Below are 12,624 nucleotides of genomic sequence, written 5' to 3'. Positions count from 1 at the left end.
GAAAATTTGTATTTACTTTGGGAGTGTAATTTGTTCCTCATGGATAATGTGACCCTTAGCGGAGCTGGATCATGGGTTAGTTGAAGTGATATTTTCCGCTAATGGTAGTCGTACATCATTGCTGTCAGCTCGGGTTAGGAGGCAAGCACATTACAGCTCCATTTTACCTCTGCAGGCATCTGGGATTATTTGCCATAACTGAGTATGACATGACCACACTACAGAGTGCATTAAAATTTTACTGGCTTCCCAGGCAAGTTCCTTGGCTCCAGCCTGCCTTCAGGCAGCCGTAATGATGGATACCTCTGAGGTCCTGACTTCCTGCACCAAGGATACTCAATGTCAATGGCCCAAACAGGTTTTGCTCTCCCCAGAGCTTCAGCCCAGCTTCTGGCAGTTGAGTAAACAATCGAGAAGTGGAACACGGGGAGGGGAGGTTGGCACGGATGCCCCCCACACTCCTCCGAGGGTACCCGGCGCTTTGGAACTTCTGACACTGTCACATCAGCATCTTCAGAGGCTGCTCAGCCATCAAGGCCTAAAAAGTGTCATTTGCAGGCCGCAAATAAAAAATAAAAAAATAAATAAATCACTATATGAAAATTAAAATTGATAGCAGAAGCATCCAGGATTGTGGGATGATACGTGTTGAATGTGTAACAGGCACGGACCACGATGCATAACCAATATGGAACATGCAAATGTACCAAGTGCTGATGTTAGAAGTGAATGCTCCTGTTGCACTCTATTTTATGCTCTAGGCTTATATGCAGAGGCATACTTACACCTGTAGCTGAATCCAATATTTTAAATTTTTATTATTTTTATATAGGCAATTACTGTTCTCCTATAGAATCTTAGAATACCAGCTATAGCACATCTACATGTATATTATTTTGTAGCATGTGTTTTCATGTATACCCATTCCTACTATGGAAAACATACACATTATTCTCATTGAACATGCCTTTCATTATTTGCAACGTGTCAGTGTATGTAGATTGACATTCAGAATTAGTGGTGTAGCCCTACAGAGAAGTGTGTCTTGAGGAAACTTGGGGGAGAGGTTAAATTGAATATAGTAGTGGTTTTAAATGCTTCTTGAAAAAAGTATAATATATACCCCACGATAATTTTATTGCAGCCTCCTGGTGGTTTTATAAATACCTACAACACAGGTCTGTGCTGCCCACAAGCTCTCCTCCCCACAGCAGCACTAATATCTATAATAATTTCAGGCAAAAGGTACATAATTATAGAGAGTATTCTGTAAGCTAAGCAGCGATTCTGTGTGTTTGGAACCCTCCAAGTTGTTCTCCTCTGTCCTTATTCTGTTGTTGTGCGAATTAGCAAATGGAGGAGGAATGGGAAAAAAAAAGCTCAGTTTTTTTATTTAGATTTTTTGGTTTGTCTTTTGAAAAGCTAAATTGCATTTATATTCACGATGAGGTGAAAAAAGTCATGGTGCTGAGCAGCTTCTTGGGGGAAGATTGTCAGGGTTCATAGAATCCTGGAATGGTTTGTGATGGAAGGGGCCTCAAAGACCATCCAGTTCCAATCCCCCAAAGTCTCCCTGGATCCTTTCCCTGTTAAATCCTGCCATCTGACGTGCACTCTTGCCCTTTCTGAAGTGTCCAAGGCCAGGTTGGATGGGGCTTGGAGCAACCTGGCCTAATGGAAGGTGTGGAATGGCAGGGGGGGAATGAGATGATATTTGAGGTCCCTTCCAACCCAAACCCTTCGATGTTTCTGTGATCCAGGGCCAAGTTTCGGGATGTGATACTGATTTGATTTTGTTTTGGTATAAGGCATTGCTGGCAATAAATATTCCATTCCTAATTGCAAAACTTAGAGCCAAACTTTACTAGGCCGAAGAGTTTTATCTGTGCCCAGATTGCAGGATTTGATTCTCGGTAGGGGAGCAGAGAGGAGGAAGAGATTAAAAACTAAAGCTGGTGATGTGCTCAGTGCTGTACAAGGAACAGAAGAGACAGTTTCAGGCATCTCTAAGGATAACATGCAAATTCCTAAAGCCTTCCCAGCAGCTTAGATCACAGTAAGAAAGACTTTCCAAATGATAGATAGCTTTGCTTGTTCACTTTATAGTGTTACATCTCTTTTTTTATATGCAGCAAAACTTTTATCAAAGTGGTTCCGTGAAGGCTGTACGTGGGAATGCCAGGCATGAATTCCCTTTCAGGTGCCACTGGTGCAGAGGGAGCAAAATCACAGTGTGGTTTTCTGATCTTGCAGGTAACAAGTCGTGATTTCAGGTCAGTGAGGATGTAGGTGTGTGTCAGTGTGTGCACACAGCGCTTGTGCCCACATGCTCTGTCTGTCCTGAAATCCAGGAAAAAGTTATCCTGAAATCCAGGAAAAAGTTATCCTGCATGATGTGCATTTTAAACCTAATTTTGAGTGTTCAGACTGAGATTCTAAGCATAGAATTGTGTCTGTTATTTGGAAAAGGGTCTGTAAACCCTCCACGAGAAAGTGAGGTGAGATATCCTGAAAGGAAATCTGTGTCCAGAAACCCACTGGCCCAGTTCCTGTGATCACTAAACTTCTGTGGAGACACTGTAGGTTAGATATCAGCTTTATAGGTGTGTTTTGGGAGCAGGTACTAATGAGTGTGCACTCAGTATGGTCTGTGTGTATGGAGACACCCAGAAATTCAGTCTGTGGATTTTGGAGTGTGGCCACGTCCAAACATATCCAGGTTATACAAAGTGTTTCTTTAAGGACTTTATGTTATTCAAGTATAATATTCATATACACTTTATGCTATTGAGTAACATCTGTTTTTCATAACAAATCAGGTTTTATAATCATGCATGAGGCATGTTCCCCATTCCTGAATGTCTGTTCTCACTTTTCCTTGAAAAGAAAAAGTCTTGGGCTTGAGAACTGAGAAGGTGAGACATTTCTTTGGAGGTTTCTTTAGAAAGAGAAGGAAAAAAAATATAGAATGAAGTTATGGTAATTATTTCATGTTTTTAAGAGTCTTGGAGGCCACAACACATGTAACCATCTCAGGTTTCTCACAAACACATCCAAGGACAGGCTGAAAACAAGGAGACAGGAAATTAAATGCACGCACTGATGGATTGAGAGGGATTCCAGCAAGGACTGGGTTGGGTTTCTACATTCTGTTCTCCATCTGGCTCAGCACCACTCAGGGCACTGTGGACTTGGAAGTGGTATAATACAGCTACTGTGTATCTTGGATTCCAGAAATTCCCCCAAAAGGGTACCAGTGAAGAGACTGACACGTGGTTTGAATTAGGGTTGGGCCTGCAGGTCCCAGCAGAGGAAGGATCTTTCTGGATATTCATCTTCCTGTTAATCCAGAGTAGGTTTGGCACAACCTGCCCCTCCCTCTTCCCTCACAGCCTCACCAGCCAAGAGAACACCTTCTCCTGGAGGCTCTGTCCCCCATCAGGGACCTCCTGGTTTCTGTGCTGCAGGAGAAGCCTCCAGGCTGCAGAGCAGGTAGAGACATTCTGAGAGTCAGGGTGTTGTAGTTTTAAGAAAAGCAGGTGTGCAAACAGTGAGGGTGTTGCCAGTGCTCACAGTAAAGGGGTGCCTCACCCCAGCTGGTGTGGTGGTAACTCTGTGTTGGCAGGGAGGACGTCCCACAGGAAAAGAGGGGAAGGTCAGGACAAGTTTAGCTGTCAGCTGGCCAGGTTCTTCCAGGCACACCGTGAGCTGGTTACTGGTCTGCACAGTGGGACCTACTGGGGGAGCTGAGAATCTGGAGGAATTGGCTCAAGGTGAGCCTAACATGCTCTGCATTGAACATGAAAGTCAGATTGTGTGCACTGACTCCTGCAAGCCTTTCTCTGACCTCTGTGAAAAGTCTGGAGTCACGCACAGTCATTACAAAAATGCCTGCTTTGTAATTTTCTTATAGGAAGAAGCACTAAGAAGACCTTTCTGCCTTTAAAAATTGCCTGGGCTTTCTAATTCATGCTGATATCTCCTCTGAAAATGCACCACTGAATTTCTGGGCTTCACAGACTGCCTCAACATCCCATTCCAGCTGACTCTGGCCAGGCAGACAATATTAAACAAGGTTGTTCATTCATAACAAAAGCATCCTAATTGAGTTACATTATTACATTAACTGTAGCAATCAGATTGAACCAAATCACTGACCGATAATGTCATTTTCCAGGGTATCATTTGTAGAAAACAGTTGTCCTGTAAGATGCAATATCTTACATAATCCTGTAGAGTTTATGGTGACTTATGTATCATATCAAATTCCTTACTTTCAGGGAAGAACCAAGCAGTTAATGCAGGGCTGTGAATGGGCAAGTGATGAATTTATAGAGGAACATTTAGCAGGTCCCAGACAAACTGATGAACGAGTGATAGCCTATAACAATCTCAGAGAAAGGGGCTGTTTGAGGAATGGGCAAGACATGAAACGTTGTCGAACTGTGAAATTCTGCCAACACATGGATGGTACAGTTTGATTCAGGGGGTTGATAGGTGGCTGCTTTATTGGCTCAGGGTTGCCCACTGAGCACAAATTCTCAGGCAGAGACTGGGAAGGAGGATAGAGACGATTTTGAAGTGCACATGCCAAGTGTTTACAAGTAACCTCATTGGGAAAATGTAATTTCTGTCGGTGTTCTCATGTGCCACCAGGACTTTGGGGGGATTCTTCTTGTTAATGCATTTCCAGATTTGGGTTGGTTTGGTTTTGTGAAATCATGGTGACTGTAGGACAGGGGCAGAGGGGTCATTTCAGAGCAGAGGAATAAGATTTGGGACAGGACAGGTCAGCCCCAGTCAGGTGTCACTGTGGAGGCACAATTCCCTTCGGAGAGGGGAGCACTGGGAACATTCAGCCTCCTCAGTTAATAGAGTCCACTTCCCTCCAGTGCCCTGCTTTGTTGCACAAAGTATTTAAACTCTCAATAATTCATTTCTCTCAGGCCTCAGTGCAGCAGCATGTGAGTGTGTGGCCCTCCTTCCCTCTGTGGGACAGAGAACCTGGTGGCTGCAGCCCCAGGGGATGCCCAGCCCTGACTGAGGGGTGTGACATCACCTCAGAGTTTGAAAACTCTGATTTAAAACTGATGTCGAGTTTAATTGTTCACAGGAACTATCAGCCTTGGCTAATACCCTGTAAAACACTTCCAGTCCCTCCAGTGCAGGGAGCTGAGGAGGTGGAAGTGCTGCCAGCCCTGCTCCTGGTCACACTGCCGGGGGCCCTTTGCTGATGGTGTCAGTGCTGAACAGGATCAGGTTCAGAGGCCACTGCAGGGATGGTCACTCAGGGCTGGTTTCAATGTGGTAGAAATCCAAAGAGTCTTGTGCCCCCAGGAAAATACACACACGCTGGAAGATCAACGTTTGTGCTTGTAATATGTCATCAAATACAGTGGAAGGGAGGCTCCATCAGACTTCCAGAGGATCCCTACGGTGCCTTTGTTTCTCTTTCCTGGTCCAAGAATAACAGCAGTCCTGACCTTTCTCCTTACATGGTCTTTGGGGCTACACTTTAGTATAAACATAAGGTTCAAGACAAGAGACATTCAGCAACAGAAGCCTGAAATCCAAGTGATATTGTACTTCTTTTGTATTTTTGATGCTTCTTGCAGCAGCCCTCAGAAACCCCTTCCACACAGTGTTCTTAGGGACCTATGCTCAGTGCAGACAGACAGAGAAAAGCTATCCTTGTCTCCCAGATCTTTTGATATAAATAAATGAGATTGTGTGAATTGAAGGGGGAATTAAATACAGAGAAATAAAATCATACAATCGCAGGATGGTTTGGGACGGAAGGGATGTTAAAGATCTCATCTCGTTCCAAACCCCTCAATATATATCATTCACGTTGGTAGCAGATCCAGGAAATACAGATCTCCCAGATCCCGTGCCTAGCATTCAGAGTTTTGCTTTGTTGTCTTATTTCTTAGTTTAGTTGTTCCTAATGGTGGCTTGTGCATTGCTTTTGAACCAGGGGGCTCAGAGCAGCCTGTGGACAGTCTGTGGTGCATCACTGCCCTTGAGAGCCAGTGGAACAGGCTGTGGAAGGGGCATTTTGAAGACCAGTAGTTGTCCATTGTTCCAGAGACCTTTCAGGATCTTCTGATGCTACTTGCTGTCATCCCCAGCAAGTGTTCTCTGAAGCAGAGGTTGGAGACTGCACTGTGGGGACTGTCAGGTTTTTGTGTGGGTCTGATAGACCTCAGTAAGACTGGTGGCACTTAAGATTCAGCCCTTAAAATCCACAGTGTTGTTTCACATTTCTTCTGATGTGAGGGGTGCCTGAACCTGCAATTCTTCGCACAGTGTGTAATTTCTGGGGTACTTGGGACAGGAAAATGAGAGGTGACCTCTTTGCACTGAGCTTTCAGTTAGCTGCTGCAGTAAATCATTACACATCCCTGCTACTTCCTGGGGTAGCATTCATCAGAATGGACTCACTGGCTACTAATGCAGATGCTGTGTGTAATTCAGTATAAATTTTACTGTAATTTACCATTAATTAGTGTTCACTTTTTCTAAAGTGTTAAATGGTACCAAAAAATCCATGGGGAATAGAGGTCACTCTACCTGAAAGTCACTGCTATAGAAAAGGAGAAAAGTTGGTGGTTTGGGCTCCTGGGACAGGTAGAAAAATCAGAGTATGCTCCATGACTCCATGAAAACAGACTGAGAGAGCTGAGCTGAGCAGTTCATATGTTTTTTTTTTTTCCAATAGAAATGAAGGACTGAAGTTGAAAATGCTCTTAACTGTGCTCTTTTTCACAGGGAAACGGCACATTTTTCTAGAAGTTCATTCTTATTCATAAGGCTATTTTCTGTATATAAATGCACTGAGGCTAAGTCAAAACTTCCCATAACCATATTGCTCCATATATAATCTGTTTACCACAGTATTTGCCATACCAGGTAAACACATTAAAGAAAAATACATAGAATACATAGAAAAAATACATAGAAAATTAATAGATGAGCAGGAACCAAGTCACACTGTAGTAGTGTGTTAAGGATATTTTGTGAGTAAACAGTAAATCCTAGAACCAAAGCACCCCCTGTAAAACATCCACTTTAAAATGAAGCTTTTCAGTTAAAAACATGAAGCAATGGGAAACAGAGAGAATAACAAGCTGGAGCTGGAAGTGGACAAGAGTAAACGCTTCAATTCACATTGAAATGATTTCTCCTGCCTGGTGTAATTTAACCTGCCCACACTGCTAAACTTCTGTGTTCCACAGTTCTGTCAGACTGTCAGGAGGAATGAAAAACCTTCTGGAAGCCTCAGCCTCTATTACACAGGGAGAACATTCCAGCCAGTGTTTCCTCGTTCAATTTTTAAGGCTTTTAGCTTGGTCTCTCAAGTATAAAGAATACCCTCCTTCATGACCCCAGCCTCTTGTTAGCTGATAGATGAAATCTTTTCTTAAGCTCAGTCCCTTGTCTATTATGTTTGCAGAATTCAAGGTTTCTCTTTAAGCTTTCTGGCTTACTGCCAGTAGTCCCTGGCTTTGTTATCCAAAGAAATTGCCTTTTTATTAACAGGAAGCGGATCTCTGAAATGGCAAAGGTGCCAATCTGCTTCCAGGTGAGGGAGAACAATTTTAGAGGTGTGATCTCATACTTTCACCGCTGCCAATAACTACAAACAGAATGGCAAAAACTGTTGTGGTGGTTGGGGCTTTTTGTTTGTCTGGTTTTTAAGTTGGAAAGCTGGGATATAGCATAAAAGCAAAATACAGACTGTAGTCACCTCTGTGTTTTCCATGTTCTTTTAATCTCAAATGTCTGTTATCACCTATAAGCTGTAGTCTGCATACCCAGGAAAAATACACATCAAAGCAAGCTGGGGTTTGGCTTCAGTCTCATCTGAAGAACTTGTACTGTAAAACAAAGAAACTCATTTCACACGTTCACCTCAGCTAAACTGTGTTCTGGAACACTTGAGCAGAGGGGGCTGTGTGAGGTGGATGCTGCAGAAGGAATATTGTCTCTGCCATCCAGGCTGGAATCTGGCCACTGCAACAGCTCAGCTGGCCAGGTAAGTTGTGGATCATCATTAATTTCTCTGTGTCACCTCGGATAGTTTCACCTCTGCCATCTAAGTGAAGCAAATCAATGAAATGAGGCTTCCTGGAGATTCTCATTTAAGAACTTCAGTGCTTTTCCATGTGACTGCTTACTCAGGGCTCAGCAGCAGAAAAAGCTTCCAGGCCACAGCTAATCAGACAAGTGATTCCATTTACCTGAGGTATCAAGAACTGGTTAGGAAGAGATTTCTCTAGCAGGAGGCATTTGTGCTTATCTGTAGATATTGTTAAAGCCTTTCTTCTCCTTCAGATAATGACCAGCTACTGCACTTTTCTAGATTTCAGTAAATGTGGTGAATAATTGAGGGGGGATGGAAATAATTAATTTCAGTACCGATTGAGAACCAGTTGTAGTGACAGATACTTTATTTCACCTTCTTGAAGAAATGACTGTGTAATAAAACCACTAAGCACATTTTCACAAGTACAGAAATACCAATTCACATTAGTAAGAGAGCTGAAAGGAAAAAGGCCCCAGCAATATGTTTAGCAATAAGCCATCACAGGGTTCTTTAACTGATTGCTGCCTACAGGACTTGGATAAATTTCTAAGGACACGAAGAACAATGAAACAGTGAAGCAGGAAAAGAAGAATTCAAGAGGAAGCACATTTTGAAGAGCTGTTTAATTAATTTCTTTAATTAGTTACAGATTCATGTTCTAGTGTGTGTGATTTCCCACCACCACAAAAGCCTAGTGAAAGATTCCCATGTAAGATGCTCCCTTCCCCCACTGCAGAGTGTATTATTTCAAAATCCACAATAAGTACCGTGACATTCCCTCCTTTCTTTTGCTAATATTGACCTTGTGAGGGGCTACACTTGCAGTTGTTATAAATCAGTCCAACTCTGATTACTTCTGAGCTTTCTTGATTTGCATCAGCTGAGGCTCTTGCCCGGGTGCATCCTCTGAGCATGAAATGAAGACAGAAGTCAGTGCTAAATGGAGCTGACCCTTTCCTTTAATTTGCAGTCAGTGGAGGAGCTCCTGAAATCTGAATTGCCAGGGCTGTGTCATTTGTGTCCCTTGGACAACCATAGTTCAGGTCACACTGCCAGGCTTCCTGGATAAAACCTGATTGAAAACCTGGGCATGTTTGTTCTCACTCCATTTTTATATCTGGGGTTAAAAATCACCTCAGTGCCCTTGCTCAGGTGTCAGGACAGTTAACAGGGAAGAGGCTCTGATGGGCAGGAGAAGTAAAACCTGCAGTCCATCTCATGAACTGCATTTCTCCCTGGCAGACCAAATCTCTTCTGGTCTTGCTCCTGACAAATCCAGCATCTCACCTCTTCTTGCAAATTCTGACACAAATCACCTGCAGTCTAAAAGGCTAAGAGAAGGTGATGGGAGTGTAACCACTGTGGTCTGTCTTAAGAAGGGCTATGCTGTGGCAAATCCAACTGCAGCTGGGTTTGTATCTTTGAGCGTTCAGTACCAGCCAGACCTCATGTGATGTCCTCCCAGAAACGTGGGATCCTTTGTGGGGTTGTTACTTTATGTTAAGCATTTCCCAGGAGTGTTGAACTGCTTAATGCTGAGGTATTTTTGTGGCTTTTCAGCTCTGTGTTCTGATTGTGAAGACATGAAGGGAAGAAATGATTGGGAGGATTTGTCACCTGGTTTCATTTGAACAATTGCTTTTCCCCCTTGGTCAGATGTGGGACAGAACAGGAATCACCTAAATGTAGATAGATTGCAGTAACACATGACAGTTCTTTATTGGTTTCCATTACCTATGCTGCTCATTTCCCAAGAGGAGAGAGCAGCTAATACTGTATATTTTTAACATAGACCAAAGGGAAGGATAAGCCAGTGCATATGAAACGATGGCTCTTTATTCTCCATGTGCACTGAATTGAATTGCAATTTCCTCCTCTCATTTTCTTTCGGTTCTCTGCATGGCAGAGCAGCCAGGTGTGTTTGTAGTTCTTCACCAGCAGATGATCACTTGAAGCCCACAGGTAATGAGTGGACACACGTTGTGCAGTGACAGGGTTTTCAGGCACAGCTCTGCTAATGAATTGATGGTGCTACACAAAGGCTGGGGGGCAGCCAGGCCTCCTCTGGGCTGGGGAACTTTTGCATGCTCCCATTTTAGCTTGCTGCAAACCCTTTCTGTCTCTGCTGTAGGTATTTCACACCTTTGTTTAGATGGTTCATTTGCTCTTCTCGTTGTGTTCATATCTATATTCAGGATCTGTGTGTCTGAGGAGCTCACAGCCAGTGCTGGGGGATTGTCCTGCAGTGTGTGAATGGTGCTCTCCCTTTGCAGACACCAGGACTGGTCTTCTCCCTTCTGCAACAGTGCAGATCAGTACCAGCTGGGGACAACAGAGCATTTGGGAAAGGTTTTCAGATGTGCAAGAGAGTAGAAAAGGTCCCAGTGAAGGAGGTCAGCTATCTTCTGTGGTCTGGGCACAGCCTCTTCCTATCCACTTTTCTCCTCTCTCTCCTTTTCTCTTTCTCCTTTCCTCCCTCTCTCCTTCTCCTCCCCCTTAATGGATTTTCTAGCTGTTTCTTTGAATAAAAAATTAATAATGGGAAAAGCTTGTAGCTGGTCCCTGGGGTAGAATAGTGGCTAAGGATGTAAAAGAATGATTTGAACAAACAGTCTCAGGAGGATAAATGAAGTACTATGAGTTCTGTAAGTAAAGGAAAATATATATAACTGAAAATATTTGCCTAGTTAAGCAACTTCTATAATGAAACTTAAGCCACAGTGTTAGCAGATTGGAATGGATTTTTAAACCCAGCCAGACAATCTAGGAGACTATATTTAATTTTTTTAATAGGCATATGATGTTTAGATGTCCAAATCACGTGAATTCTGAAGGACAAGATCTGTAGGTGGCATTTGGATGCCTGGAGATGTAAATATGCTTCTTACAGGATTTCTAGAAGGGCATAAGCAAATCAGGCAGCCTACTAGTTTTGTTTTTAATAGGAATTGCATACCCAACATGCTTTTTATGCCTCCTCCTTCCTGCAGGGATTTACCTTCTCTAGCACAAGACAGTTTGAAAATGATACTTGGACGTGTAAGTCACTTTGCTTATGGAAAATGTACCTCTGATTTCCCAATAGCTGTTCTGACAACCTGAAAACTGGAAAGCATGTGTCCACTCCTCTGATACAGGTCGTGTGTGGCTGCTTGGAACACTGGCCAAGCACCAGCCCCTCTGCCAGCCCTCCCTACCAGACTGCCAGTCCCTGTTCCAGGCTCTGGAAAACAATTCCTAGAGCTCAACCAGCAAGGGCTGGGCTGGCTTACATTGAACAGGCATTAAATAAGGAACTACTTGGATTTTCCTAGGCTGCTGCATGCTGCTATTTCTAATACCTTGCTATAGAAAACTTCTGATTTAAATATAAAATTGGGGAATGGGAGGGGTTTGTGTGGCTTGTGCTGCCCCACGCCCTGGGTGGGTCCTGCCTGCTCATGTTCAAATGACCTCCCTAGCATGTTCTGGGCACCTCAGCAAAGCCTCCTGCCAAACTGCAATAAACCCCAGCCACCTCCAAGCCCGATGACTGACAATCTTGGAAGTGGCAGTTAATTGGTGAGAACAAGCCTCGGCAAGGCAGGAGCAGGGCCCTTCCCCAGCCCTCCTCTGCCCGTGCACTCTGGGCACTGAGGGAGGCAGCACCCCACCCTCTGCTTCCTTTTGTTCCTCTGTTTGTAAAGTAATTAATCTCATTCTGCTGAGATAAAATTTTTCTATTAAAGGAAGAAAAAAAACACCTTCAGTCAAAACAACATTTGGGGGAGTGAAGGAGGGAGGGGGAGAGGAGTCCTCCTCACAGTTTGTTAATTGGTTCTTTCACCTGACAGTAGTTTGTGTCAATTAACTTGATACTCAGTGAAAGTGAAATTAATCCACCTGGGTCAAAAGCAGCTATTAATTTTTAATCAAAACAAAATGCTCACTCGACAGATTTGTAGCTCCACTTAGAATAAACAAGATACGCATGAGATGGAATGTGCCACAGGCTCCGCTCCACGGAGATGCTCCTGGGGATAATTTCTTTCTCTCCTGCAAAGGGCAGAGGTGAGGTAACTCAGCTGCTAATGACAGTTGTCTTCCAAAGAGGCTGTTTCCCTGGTGTATGTTTTGCTTGTCCCCAGGGTGTTTCACCCCTGGAAATCAAACCCTTCCCAGGGGTGATCTGGGTGCCCTCTGTGCAGCAGGGCCTGTGGAGGGGTTAGGGCTGTGAGATACCAGACACAGGGACACCTCAGTGCTGTCCCAGCAACCTGGGCAGGGGCAGAGGAGGGGCAGGACTGAGCTCTGCTCTGGGGGGAGCAGGGACAGCCCCCAGGGAATGGCTGGAACTGTGTCAGAGTCCCCCCCTGTGCCCCAGAGGATCATCCAAACCCTCCTGCAGCTCTGGCAGCCTTGGGGCTGTGCCCACTGCCCTGGGGAGCCTGTTCAGTGCCAACCACCCTCTGGGGGAAGAACCTTTGGCTGAGATCCACCCTGAGCCTGCCCTGACACAGCTCCAGCCATTCCCTGGGGGCTGTCCCTGCTCCCCC

The sequence above is a fragment of the Empidonax traillii genome, unplaced genomic scaffold (genome assembly GCF_003031625.1).
Source record: "Empidonax traillii isolate 1590-97213 ecotype Southwest subspecies unplaced genomic scaffold, ASM303162v1 scaffold1018:size752740, whole genome shotgun sequence".
Lineage (NCBI taxonomy): Eukaryota > Metazoa > Chordata > Aves > Passeriformes > Tyrannidae > Empidonax > Empidonax traillii.
The sequence above is the reverse complement of the archived record's forward strand: the minus strand, read 5'-3'. Positions refer to the sequence as shown.